The sequence below is a fragment of the Salmo salar genome, chromosome 15 (genome assembly GCF_965601325.2).
Source record: "Salmo salar chromosome 15, fSalSal1, whole genome shotgun sequence".
Classification (NCBI taxonomy): domain Eukaryota; kingdom Metazoa; phylum Chordata; class Actinopteri; order Salmoniformes; family Salmonidae; genus Salmo; species Salmo salar.
In genome coordinates this window covers 45,462,948-45,476,399 of record NC_138305.1, presented here as the reverse complement: position 1 = coordinate 45,476,399, position 13,452 = coordinate 45,462,948, and the positions used below count along the sequence as shown (strand labels likewise).

Here is a 13,452-nt window from a genome sequence, read left to right as displayed (position 1 = left end):
TTCTTTGAACATGAAATAACCCGATTTTCCTATTTGCTAAGTTAACCAGTGGTGGAAAAAGTACCCAATTGTCATACTTCAGTAAAAAAGTAACCTTAATATAAAATGACTCAAGTCACCCAATAAAATACTATTTGAGTAAAAGTCAAAGTATTTGGTTTTAAATATACGTAAAATTCCAAAGTAAAAGTATAAATAATTTCAAATGGCTTATATTAAGCAAACCAGACAGCACAATTGTATTGTTTTTATTTTATTAACGGATAGCCAGGGGCACACTACAACACACAGACATAATTTACAAATGTAGCACGTGTGTTTAGCGAGTCCTCCAGATCAGAGGCAGTAGGGATGACCAGGGATGTTCTCTTGATAAGTGAGTGAATTGGACCATTTTCTTGTCCTGCTAAGCATTCAAAATGTAACGAGTACTTTTGGGTGTCAGAGAAAATGTATGGAGTAAAAAGTACATCATTTTCTGTACGAATGTAGTGAAGATAAAGTTGTCAAAAATATAAATAGTAAAGTACAGATACCCCCAAAAACTACTTACGTAGTACTTTAATAAAGTATTTTTACTTAAGTACTTTACACCACTTAAGTTAACACACTTAAAACAGGAAACTAATTGTCTTTCTTTTTCAATCAAGGTCTGTTCATACATGATGCTTTTCCCTATTTTAAAAATCAACAAAAGGCAACAAAAAAAAAGAAACAAGATTCGTGGCAAATTGTTTAGCATAAAAATGTAACCAAGAGGAGTGAACCACACAAGCAGATAAAGTAACCAAAGACCCATCAACAGTTCAAGCCATACAGAAATGCAGGTGAGGTAACTGAATAGGCATATACTGTAGCGAAAGCTGCATTAGAAGTCCTATACAGAAGCACTGTCTGACACATGGTGATACAGCCTGTCTCCCTATTTTTTCTATCTGGACAAATAGGTTACACTGTACCTTTACTATCCAAATGTCTAAGCTACCCATATGGATGCATTGCATTATGTCATTGATTAGGCAAAAAATGCCTGAGGCACCATATCTTAGAACCTAATTTTTAAGACACTATATTTTAATGCTGATATAGCCATTGAATCCTCAAGGTTCTGTCTTGCAATATTGTAACTATGAAGGCCAGAAAACAAAATAAATGTAAATTGCCAAGAGCTGGTCAGGCCATAAAAACATGATTCATGATGGTTACATCCGTCCTGTGGTAAATGCTCTCTATTATACTGCCTTTGTGAACCAAGCAGGGGTATCAATTTAAATGAGAAAACATTAAATAATAGTATTATTCAAGTATATTACCCAGAGAAATGGATGCAAAGTAAAAACGACAACCTATGATATATAAATGAGGGGAAATCTAATAGTATCTTTAAAGCTCAAATGCAGCTGCCTTTATCTCAATATTAAATCATTTCTGGGTAACGTGATTGCTTTAAATCAAAATGGTCAAAAATAAGCAAAAATAGCTTCTTACAGCAAAGAGCCATTTCTCAAGCAATAATGTTGCTAAGACCGTCTGGAAGTGGTCTGAGTGTGGATGGAAAAACTGAAAACTAGGTTTGGACCACTTTCTTACTGGTCTATTAACTAATATACTGGCAATTGTTCACATACCAAAACTACATCCCATCAAAACAGGGTGAAATTTCAGGGGGGGGGGGGGTCTTTTCAAACAGCTCTTACACTGAAAGTGCATTGTCATAATTTTCAATTTCACAGTACTATTCCAACCTCAGAATGTGGAAAAATAAACACAGGAAAATGAAGTTGTTGACTAAACTGGGCCTTTAAAACCAAAATGGCCTCAAATAATAAATTCTTTCCCCAATTCAAGTCAATCATCTTAAACCAGAATGAAGCAAAGTAGTACGTTTTTGGTGAACAATTGCCTAAGACCTTTGTCACAGCTAAGACAACTGTAAATTATCTCCAAAGAGAGGACAGTACAGAATGTCCATAGAAGCAGTCTGTTAACTAATACTTAGGCTATATTGAGCATAAAGCTACCCATTAGCTATACTACCTTATATGTTCACTACCTACATGGTCCACTGTAACCTCAGACCATTAACAATCTCCTCTCAGCTATAAGACAAAGTCTCCCCTATAAATAACAACAGCCATCACCATATAATATTCACGTTATTGAAGCACAGTTAAGATATGGCACTAACAGACACATACGGTTTTCTCTCTCCTTCCCTGATGTCATAGTGTGGTGTCATTTGAACTATTTCTATGGGCCCACTCAATGACTAAGGGTCCCCTCAATAGGTAAACATCAAAAGGACCCAAAAAATAGTAATCCTTCAACCCAAAAGAGGCTTTTCATTTCTCGCGACTCTTTCTCCTACTTCACAGGTCCTGCGGCGTCAAACAAGCATAATCACAAGTCAAGTATCATCATCAGTGAATAGATGTGTATGGGCTTATAGGTATCACCAGAGCCATGTATATAGAGAGTTGGGACACATTTTAGAATGTTGAATATTGTTCTAATGTCAGACATTCAGTTACATAGCATTATTTACATATTCCCCATGTCATGTTAATGGGATGCTGCCATGTAATTGGAAAGTGTCACGCAAATGCATCATAATGCTCATTCTAGACATTTTATACCATGGCATTGTTGAATGCTTGTTTCTGATTGGCTTGAAGGTCATTCTAGAGTGTGTATTATTTCCCTATAACGCACGGTATATCAGCACGGTAGAATACAATGGCTATAGTTAATTCTTACATGTTCTATGTTTGAGCTGCTTTTGAAAGAAAAAGTCAAGTTGAAAACATTATTGGTATTGTTGAATTTGATTTTCATAATAGCAAGCTAGCATTGATGGTTTGGTTAGCTAAACTAGCAAGTCTGTTGGTTTGGTTACCAATGCAACTACTGTAGCTATCTAGTAAACTTGATAGCTACTTAAGTGGATAAACATATTTCTATCTGCAAATGCACATTTCTAGTGGCAAATGTGTTAAGTTATAGCCATGGTATAAAAGGGATAATCAATTTGGGGCTCCATGCGTTCACTGGAAAATAATGCAACTCCATGGAAGGTTAGTGCCACTCTTGGAACACAGCTTCCACGCCGTTCTTGGAACACAGCTTCCACGCCGTTCTTGGAACACAGCTTCCATGCCGTTCTTGGAACACAGCTTCCACGCAGTTCTTGGAACACAGCTTCCACGCCGTTCTTGGAACACAGCTTCCACGCCGTTCTTGGAACACAGCTTCCACGCCGTTCTTGGAACACAGCTTCCACGCCGTTCTTGGAACACAGCTTCCACGCTGTTCATTATTTTCCATAGAATGCATAGCCCCTCAATTATTCCTTACATATTCCTCATGTAATGTTAATGGGGCACTAACATGGCTGCTATAGAATACTGTAGTGTTGGGCCTCCCGAGTGACAAAGTGGTCTAAGGCACTGCTTCACAGTGCTGATGCGTCACTACAGCCTGGGGTTCGATCCTATGGGGCTCCCGGGCATGGCAGGCGCCATCTGGGTTAGGGGAGGGTTTGGCCGGGGAGCTTTCCTTTCCATAGAAACTCCTTGTGTCTGGGTGCCTGCAAGCAGTGTTCCCTCCGACATTGGTGCGGCTGACTTCCGGGTTAAGCGAGCAGTGTGTTAAGAGGCAGCGTAACTCGGCGGGTCATGCTTTGGAGGACAGATGTCTCGACTTTCGCCTCTCCCGAGCCCATTGGGGAGTTGCAGCGATGAGACAAGGTCGTAGCTACCAATTGAATATAACAAAATTGGGGACAAAAAAATAAAAAACACAAAATGTTGTAGTGTCATGTAAAAATGAGTCATAATGCAGAAACCATAATGGCCCAGCTCTAAAAATACATGGCTCTGGGTGTCACTAGCTAAGCTAATATCACATTTCCTCCTCAGGAGGGTAGGTAGCCTCATGACCTTTCACCTCGCTCAGAGGGGAGGAGTTGGCACAGGGTGGTGCCCAAGATGATGGGCAGTAGAGGGGTGCTGAGGCGGGGTCCAGAGCTCTTAGGAGGTGGTCAAGGGCATGTATGTCTACGTGCTCGTGTGCTGACCGCCCCTCCCTCCTCTTCCAGAACGGTTCAGTAATCCATCCCTTCATCACTCTCATACCAGTCCGAGGGAGCGTCCGTCCCAAAATAACGATCCCCGAAATTACCTGGAGGAAGAGAGAGGAGAGTCAGTCATGTTGACTTGGACTAGTGACAATGAGGGGTGTGTGATCAGTGGCCCTGCTGATGGAACACGTGGGTCAGAGTCTGGGTTGATTCATAACAGAGCTGTGGAAACAGCTACATCTGATAATCTGGATGTTTTCAGTTTGTGATTAGGTCATCACACAATGTCATATCACTTAAGATCAGTCAAACAGCTTCTCACTGGATTAGCATGAGGCCACAGTCATGTCAGATATTTTTGTGTGTATGAGAGTGAGAGAGACACCCACCAATGCCAGGGATTATGTGGAACTTGTCGTTGACATTCTTGTCGACGGCGGTGGTGATGATGCGGACCTTGGGGAAGGCGTAGGCCACAGAGTTGACGCCCATCTCTGCCATCAGTAGAGACAGCAGGAAGATCTTATCCTCCTGGACATCATGGTCCTACAGGGTGGCAGACATACACATGGGTGGCAACAATAGCCAGACTTGTGGAGATCACAAATTCTTCCCAGTTCCCACTACCTGTCAAAACTTGCTCCATAATGGGGTTAGTCTGATGTCTTCTGCAACTTATTGTCAAATATAACATACATACTACAACCAATGCTTCTAGTGACAAACACACACGACCATGAATATCTTTTGCAGAGATTGTCATGGGAGAAAAGTATTGGATTGACCTGGAGGAGGTGCAGTTTGCTCTCTGAGGGCAAACAGAACCATGGACTTTGGCCACCATTGTGGACGGCAATTATTGACAGCAGATGTTTCCATTTCACAAGGGGGCGAAGGCTAAAGCACAAGAGCTGTACCTTTAGCTCTGCAGCCTTATCACAATGAGACAGAGCCTCGAACTTACTGAACTAAAACAGTGTTTCATGACAGCAAACAAGCATCCCAATCTCTCCTCCATCTCCTGCTGCGTGGTCGTCCAATCTCCACCAGCAGAGCTGCTCTACTGTTACCTCAACACCAGGCCATGTCTCAGGCGTAACCAACATTATCTGGATGATAAACCCCCAAGCCCCAACATAGGTGTGTGGCAGGATAGAGAAGACTAACATGAGAATATTCGACTAGACAAGAGGAGTAGAATGAGGTAGAATAAAGTAGAACTGACCAGCAGCACTCGGACGGCCATTAGAGCAGCAGCCCCAGTGGACACGGTGCTGTCCATCAGCATGACGTAGTCCTCACTGATGTCCTTAGGCAGACGCAGGTAGTGGAGCTGGACAGGGAACATAGGACAGCAGTGGTCAAATAACATTTTATACAAGGTCTTAATTTGTGGATTTTATTAACTTAAAATGTCACGATTTGAGCATCTGTTATGAATGAAACCAGTACAGCTGAAGAAGAAACGGCCAAAGCGTGAAGACTACATCTGACATCATACGGTATTATCTCAAAGATATGGATAGTCTGTGACCCTGATGAGGAAGTGAACCTGAGGTCAGTGAGGCTAGTTAGCCATGAATGAAGCCACAGACAAAACAGACGACCGATACAACCGTACACTCCTGCTTTAGGGTCTCAGAGTTGAAAGGTTAATGTCTGGGTGTGCGTGATGCCGTGCAACACAGACAGAGGGCCACACAAAACACACAGAAGCCTTGGTGAACTACAGGACTGATTTATTTGTGTGTTACCTCTGGCTCTCCAGTGTCATGGTTGGTCTGGATGAGGATCTTCCCCAGCCGAATGTCTTTACACACAACCATCAGAGCTCCATGGTCTCCCCTGCTCTCAGTATGGACACGCCTGTGATCTACACACACACAATTAAATTGCATTCCAGGCTTTACACTCCCTCACAGTTTAGTTGGCAAGTAAACGTCCATTGAGCAGCCTGAAGGATCCTGCTTTAGGGTCTCAGAGTTGAAAGGTTAATGTCTGGGTGTGCGTGATGCCGTGCAATGTTACACAGCCCGATGGTAGGAGATAGACATCTGCAGTAGAGTAATATAGTCATAACCCTGCTGTCTAACAGAGCTGCTCCCACTGAGAGCCACGCAAACACATTCCCATAACGTGAGTGAAATTAATGATTTTCTCTGGCCCATCCACACTGCCACACATTTTGTGACAAGACATTTTCAATGCAGGTGTCGAGTAAAAACACAGGTGAACAAAGCAGATTCAATGGTGATGAAGACAAGGACTGGAGAGAGATAACACTAGTTTAACCACTGCAAAATCTCTGGCCAAGAATGACAATCAGTATGATTGTGACAATTTTGCTGTAACGTAGTATCAGGGAGTACATTGATACTTTATTGCAGTTTAGGGCCCAAAACCCTGTGTGAAAGTATCAGCATAGAGCCTTACCCTTTTACCACTGAGTCTCTTCCCTTCATAGATGGAACCTTGGGGAGTCTCCACTTGCACAGGCTAGAGAGGATGAGAGGAAAAGAAGAGAGTAGAGACCAATATTAGTATATGGTTGTGCACAGGGGGCGATATAGAATTGACCATGCATTGGCAGGGCCACTCACCTTGAGGGGCAGGAAGGAGAGGGCATGTTCTATCAGGAGCCTCATTAATCTCTTGGAGTAGAAGATGAACTCGTCACGATTAGTGTCCTTATTCCTGCACACACACACACAGTTAGGGGACAAGGCCTGGGAGTGAGGGTGTGTGCATGTACACTCAGTGGCCAGTTAATTAGGTAGACCCATCTAGAATGGGGCCGGACCCATCTTTGCCCCCAGAACAGCCTGAATTCTTTGGGGCATTGATTCTACAAGGTGTAGCGTTCAAACGTATCTCAATTGGTATCAAGGGACCCAACGTGAGCCAGGAAAACATTCCCCACTCCATTAGACCACCAGCCTGTACCGTTGACACCAGGCAGGATGGGGCCGTGGACTCATGCTGCTAACGTCAAATCCTGACTCCGTTTTCAACTAGACGCAACAGAAACCGGGATTCGTCGGACCAGGTGATCTTTTTCCACTACTCAATTGTCCAGTGTTGGTGATGGCGTGCCCACTGGAGCCACTTCTTGTTTTTAGTTGATAGGAGTCCACAGTTATTTGCCAGTTTTAGCTTGCACGATTCTTGCCATTCTCATTTGACCTCTCATTAACAAGATGTTTTCACCCACTGGACTGCATGTTTTTTTATTTGTCGCACCATTCTCGGTAAATCTTAGACACTATTATGCGTGAAAAGCCCAGGAGGCCGGACATTTCTGAGATACCGGAACCGGCGTGCCTGGCACCGACGATCATACCATCTCAAAGTCGCTTAGGTCAGTCGTTTTGCCCATTCTAACGTTCAGAACAGTAACACTGCCTCAATGCTGTCTATATATAGCAAACCACAGCCACGTGACTCACTGTCTGAGGGAGCAAAACATTTTGGAGAACCTAATAACCTGGCCACTGAGTGTATATTCATTATAAACTCGTGTCAGTGCAGAGACAGTGTTGACAGGGTGAGAAACCGGGCGCCAGCGCTCTTCCAAACCTCTATGGTCTTACCTGATGATGGTGTGCATGCCGTGGACCTGTGGGGTGCCCTCCATGACGCTGAGGGTCTTGGGCAGGGGCTGTCCCTGGTGGGCCGAGGCCAGAGCAGACCTACACAACACAGAGACAGTCAGACCACTGCCCTCTGTTGGGGAGTTCACAGTACCACAACCACACAGAGACAGCAGTCAAGCCAGGGAGACAAAAGTAAGATACCACTGGGATATTTTACTTTCCTCCTCGTGAACATGTTTGGAGGTCCCTGCTGCACAGCCAGGCAAAGTGGGGTGGGGGGTATTTGTGCGCAGATCCTGGCAACAGCAATGCTTGAACAGGCTTCTCTGAACAGGCTTCTCTGGTACAGTCTGGAGTATATGGTGCTTTACTGGCAGACAATGGAACACTAGGACCATTTAGAATCTAGAAAATAGCTTGCGTTGTACAGTACTAAACAGTGGCTCCATTTAGAAATAGAAATGCCATAAAGCAATTGAGCACTTTGCTATATGTTCTGCAATGTTGTTGCCAATACAAGAAGCCAAGACAACTCCCTCTAAAAACTTTAGTACTGTATTTTTTTATTTAGGTATTTGGCACCAAAATACAGGCCAGTTAAGTGTGTACAAATCAGAAAGAAAAAGAATCAAGCAGTTGGTTAACAGATAAGTGAAAAACTATATATTGGGAAAACAGCAAACAAAGGTTTGGCTTTGGTTCTGGATGAAACGTTAACAGATCATTAAATACATGGAAATGAGGGGGAGAGGATATCCCCCCCAAAAAAGATGAAGATGCAAGAGTTTATCCTCACATATCCCAGCGGAGTTTCCTCTGCAGAAGGTGACAAATATTCATTTTGCGAGAACAAGAGAGATGACAAAGAGAAGAAAGAAAGTACAACAATTAGATGGCAGCAGGACAGAGTAGACGCCCTATGATCTCTGTGGAGAAGCTGATAGGGCAGGGAGGTGGTGTGAGGGCAGGCTGAGAGGGCCCCTGTTCAGCAAGGGGATGGCTTCAGGACCAGACGACATTTCAATGGTTACAAGTCTGACTGGGAGGAGTTTTTTTTTAAATATTTTCAATGGCCTTAGTGTGAGGTCATCTGATAAACATGCAGGAATAACTCAAGGTTATACTCGGTCCTTGGTTAATGTGATGTTAGCATCTGATCTTTCGATAACAAGGAATTCATTACATCGACTTGCAGCTACCGCAAAGTGATCAATCCATGACATCTTCCAATTGTCTATTTAGAAGGTCTTAACCAGAGCTCAGTGGAACCATAGAGATGTCATCCTCATGGAGTTAGCCATAGTTTTCAGGACTGACAGTGTGGAAGAAAGACAAAAAGGAGGTGGACAGCCTTTCATTTAGTTTACACAAACATTTCTCTTGGCATTTTCATTAATTGATCATGTCAACAATATTTGGTAAGATAAGTTGTTTGGTCTAAGTCAGTAATCCTTCAGACTGGGCACATCCTTTTTCTTTGATGTGCTCTCTGAGCTTCTGCTGACAGGAAACAGAATAAAAGACAGGTACCACAAGGAAGGGGGGGTAGATAGATGGGGAGGGGGGTGTGGCAGTCATACCTCACTGTGATTTCACGCTGAGATGGTTAGAGTGCATTCGGCCATTTCATTACACACACAGGGAGGAGAGAAATAAAAACAAAACATAACTCATGAAATGAGACAAGCCATTCCAACCTTCCAAACAAAGCCAAATGTCCCCAGTTCCCACCACCCTTTATACTTCCCGTTGATGACATGCAAGGATATTACATTCCGCTCCATTTTTCCATGAATCGCACAGACAAACAGCGTTTCATCCGATACCTTTACCTGGGTACCTTTACTGGTTTCCCATTTCCACGTAATGCAGCTGGTATTTCCATCATTTCAAATGAACCGGAAGCTCTCTCTACATGAAGGTATAATCATGCATCAGATCAGGTTACGTTCTGGTGCGCTGATCTCACAGCAAGGCCCAGTGAACAGCCGAGTGAATTTAATTAGAAATGTACATTTTCTGGGCAATAAAATAATTCTTCAATATGGTTTTCAGCTCCTTTTCCATATGGAAATCCCATATAGGGGCATCCTATTTGCTTTACTTGTTTTATAGTCGGAAACCAAAATGGTTCTTACCTAACATCTAGTACATGTCAAACAGAATGCACCCCAAACCTGGGGCTTTCCTGAAGAGAAGTACTATAGTGGGCTCAGCAGTCTTGCTATATGATGTCTCTTAGTGGAGGGTGTTATGGTTCATTAGGCTACAACAGGCCCTGTCCTCATCATCATCATCATCATCATCAGACACTCACAGTGATGTATGGAGGACGAGCGGCCGCCGTCTCTCTCCACTGGACACCATTCATTACTTGATCCACACCAGACACAAGGGTATTTTACTACAGAGATCCCTTAATCCACAAATCCTCACAAACGCAGGCACATGCACACACACACTTTTTGCTTTCTCTTTAGCACATGTTATCTCTTGCTCTTTTACCCACACGCCGACAGGTGTACGGGTGTACGACTCCCGAGACCATAGGCCTACTGGTAAAATGCACAAAGAGGTAGTTCAGGGGTACTCTGGGCAGAGCAAAATTCAGTTGGTGGTACAGTAACCAAACATATTGAGTTGCATCCCCTTTGGCCCTCAGAACAGCCTCAATTCGTTGGGGTATGGACTCTACAAGGTGTCGAAAGCGTTCCACAGGGATGTTGACCCATGTTGACTCCAATGCTTCCCACAGTTTTGTCAACCCGGCTGGCTATCCTTTGGGTATTGGACATTCTTGATACAGAGCGAAACTGTTCAGTGTGAAAAACCCAGCAACGTTGCAGTTCTTGGCACACTAAAACCGGTGCACCTGGCACCTACTACCATACCCGGTTCAAAGGCATTCACCCTTTGAATGGCCCACATACACAATCCATGTCACAATTGTCTGAAGGCTTAAAAATCCCTCTTCTTTAACCTGTCTCCATCTACACTTATCTAACAGGATTTAACAGGTGACATCAATAAGGGATCATAGCTTTCACCTGGATACACTTGGTCAGTCTGTCATGGAAAGAGGTGTTCCGAATGTTTTGTACACTCAGTGTAGATCATGGTTTGTAGGGACCATAAAAGGGGTCTAACAGCAGAAAGCAAAGTATTAAAGATGGGAGTCGGAGCATATGGGTCATGACGCTGACAGATAAATGGGATGCCCTTGACATGCACGCATGTAAAAGTATGAGGAATAGCCCCTCAGTTATAAATCCACTCGTTAGGAGGCCCTTGGTGAAGAGAAAGCGTTGAGTTTAGTTCAGCCCGATACCAGACAGACAATCTACATGACAAATTCATAACGTGTGTTGGTGAATCCTGACCACTAGAGGGCAGAAGTGGAATGGGCAACTGGTTGGGTCAACTTCTACTTGGAGACTAGCCTCTGAGAATTCAGGATTACTTTTGGATACCAGATTGAAACAGCGCATATACAAGACAACTGAGTTTAAGTTGGCTGGTTTCAATAGGACATGTAGTCTTGAGCATCCTAGAGAATGACACTCAGCATCAATCATTTCATTAATCCAGAAATGACCCACCCATGTTGAGGGATAGGACAGGGTTCAGAGGTCATGGGTAGCACCAAGAGTCTTTCTTGATAGGGAAGGTGGTCAGGAAAATCTCCTTGTCCTAGTCATGAACCATGGGATGGGGTCATGTCAGCCTGGCATGCACAAACTCTGGGCATGGTGTGAGCCGGAGAGATGACACCATGTACAGAGATGGGGAGGGACTCCTCCATGCTTTCACGTTAGGGTCTATGGGAAGAGGTATTGGAGATAGAGCACGATTCACACATACCTTTTCAAGCTGACTGTGAACATGCTGAACAATCAGATCCAAGGCAACAAAGTTCTCACCCCCTGAAATGGCCAACACATACACACATTGCTTTTTTATAGTAGAATTGCTATAGTTTTCAGAAGTATTTGTACAATACTTGTATTATTCTGAATTGAATCTAAAGAAACTACTGTGGTAGTAGCAATCTACAAACCACTCACCCCTGGGGACCACAATATCAGCCACCTGTACAGTGGGCTCGATGTACTGCTCAAAGCTAGGCTTGACAAACTTGTTGTACTGCTTGATGACTCCGCTGATGTCACGGCCGCGCTCCGATATGTCCCTCTTCAGACGCCTGACCAGACGGATGTCTGAGTCTGTGTCCACAAACACCTTCATGTCCAGCAGCTGGGGGAGAGCGAGACGGAGAGAAAGAGAGGGTTAAGAAAGGTCATGTAAATAAACAATTCATAGGGCAGTGTTTACCCAAGATATAATTTCATGGCGGGGTGCTGGGTAAAAACAAAATTCCTTCAGGGGTGGGGGTGGGGCACCCCACATACATGATGGTTGGGAAATTAATGTCCCAGGGTTGAAAGAAGTTAAATGGGATCTACTGTAAAGATTGCCTATTGGGTCTTGAATGCTATTTTCCTGAACACGCATCAATTGAAACAGCCAGTCAGGGGTAACTAAATGCAGTGCTCAAAGCTCTAACCAGGAGTAATGGTCCAGCAGAACCACTGTATGCGATGGAGACGCAAAAAGAGGCAACAACCCAAAAACAGGAGCTATTGATGACTCTTTGGCCATTGAGTGTTGGAGCGTAACTCAGACAGCCAATGAGACAGTCAGTCATTGGGCAGTAAATATGCTTCATGACCAACCAGGCGAGCCCAAAGCGCCACGCCAGTAGAGCAGTCAGTGTATAGGAGGGGATGAGGAGAAGGGCTCCAGCTTCTCCACATGACGCGCCATGATAGGACAGGGAGAAGGGGCATGGCAATAGATCTCTCTAGGCTGAGGCTCAGTATCTCTCTCAGGGACCTCTGTCATTTGGGGAAATGAGCAGGACAGTTTAGGAACATTTTACAGCATCAAAGATGGCTGCTCATTGTCGGGCCAGAACGGACCGGACGCTTGGCGCAGCCAGCAGGAGTCATGGCAAAGGGTTGAGAGGGAACCAATTTATAGCAAAGTAAATAAAACGGTTGATTAGAAATGTTTAGTACTAAGTGAGCCACAATTACAGTGATTTAAAGTCACACATCTTCCAAAGAAAAACAACACTTCTATAGAAAACATGTAAATGAAAGTACATCCAATTATCTGCATTGTTTGGCTTGTCATCCTTGCAAAGCGTAGCCCAACCTCACTCTACAACGGCTGAACTGATAAATAACCAGGAACAGTCGTGCTTTGCCAATGCAAACCCATGTGCTCAGAGTTTAATGTGTATGGATTTCTGTACACACAGCACTGGTGGATCGAAGAGAACTCAGGGACCCATCAACAGCACCATCAATAAAACACAGTCTAGTCCATTCACTTACACACTGGCCAAACACAACCTCTAGATATAATGGAGGGAAGGAGAGTCCTAGGCAGGCGACAAGTCGAGACTCTACTTCATGGATTTAGATGAGCCAACGTAGTCTTTGTGAAAAGTAGTTGATCTGTTGAAATAAAGAGGACCAAGATAATCATAGCTGATGAGGGCTGCCTGATGAACTGCCATCAATTGTACTAAAAGAGTACTAGTATTAGTTTACACGTTGCTTTGTTTTAATCTTAAGGGACATTTTTCATGCATTTCTTCCTTGAAGAGAACTGGGCTTTGTGTTAGCAAGTGTAACTTTAGCCAAGCCTGCTGCAGGAATGGATCCCCAACAAGACACACAGCCCCACACTTCACCCTACCCAGAGCTCCTCCAT

At 43.8% G+C, this 13,452-nt stretch overlaps 1 pseudogene across 1 annotated transcript; it reads right to left on the bottom strand.

Annotated features, from left to right (window-relative positions):
• Positions 1-274: 274 nt before the first annotated feature.
• Positions 275-13,452, bottom strand: LOC106571527 (uridine-cytidine kinase-like 1; annotated as a pseudogene). Its single transcript, XR_014380536.1, has 11 exons — positions 13,438-13,452; positions 11,736-11,925; positions 11,533-11,594; positions 8,468-8,487; positions 7,669-7,767; positions 6,679-6,772; positions 6,512-6,574; positions 5,833-5,951; positions 5,304-5,411; positions 4,468-4,624; positions 275-4,179 (listed from the first exon to the last, which is right to left on the bottom strand). The product of XR_014380536.1 is annotated as a uridine-cytidine kinase-like 1 (transcript).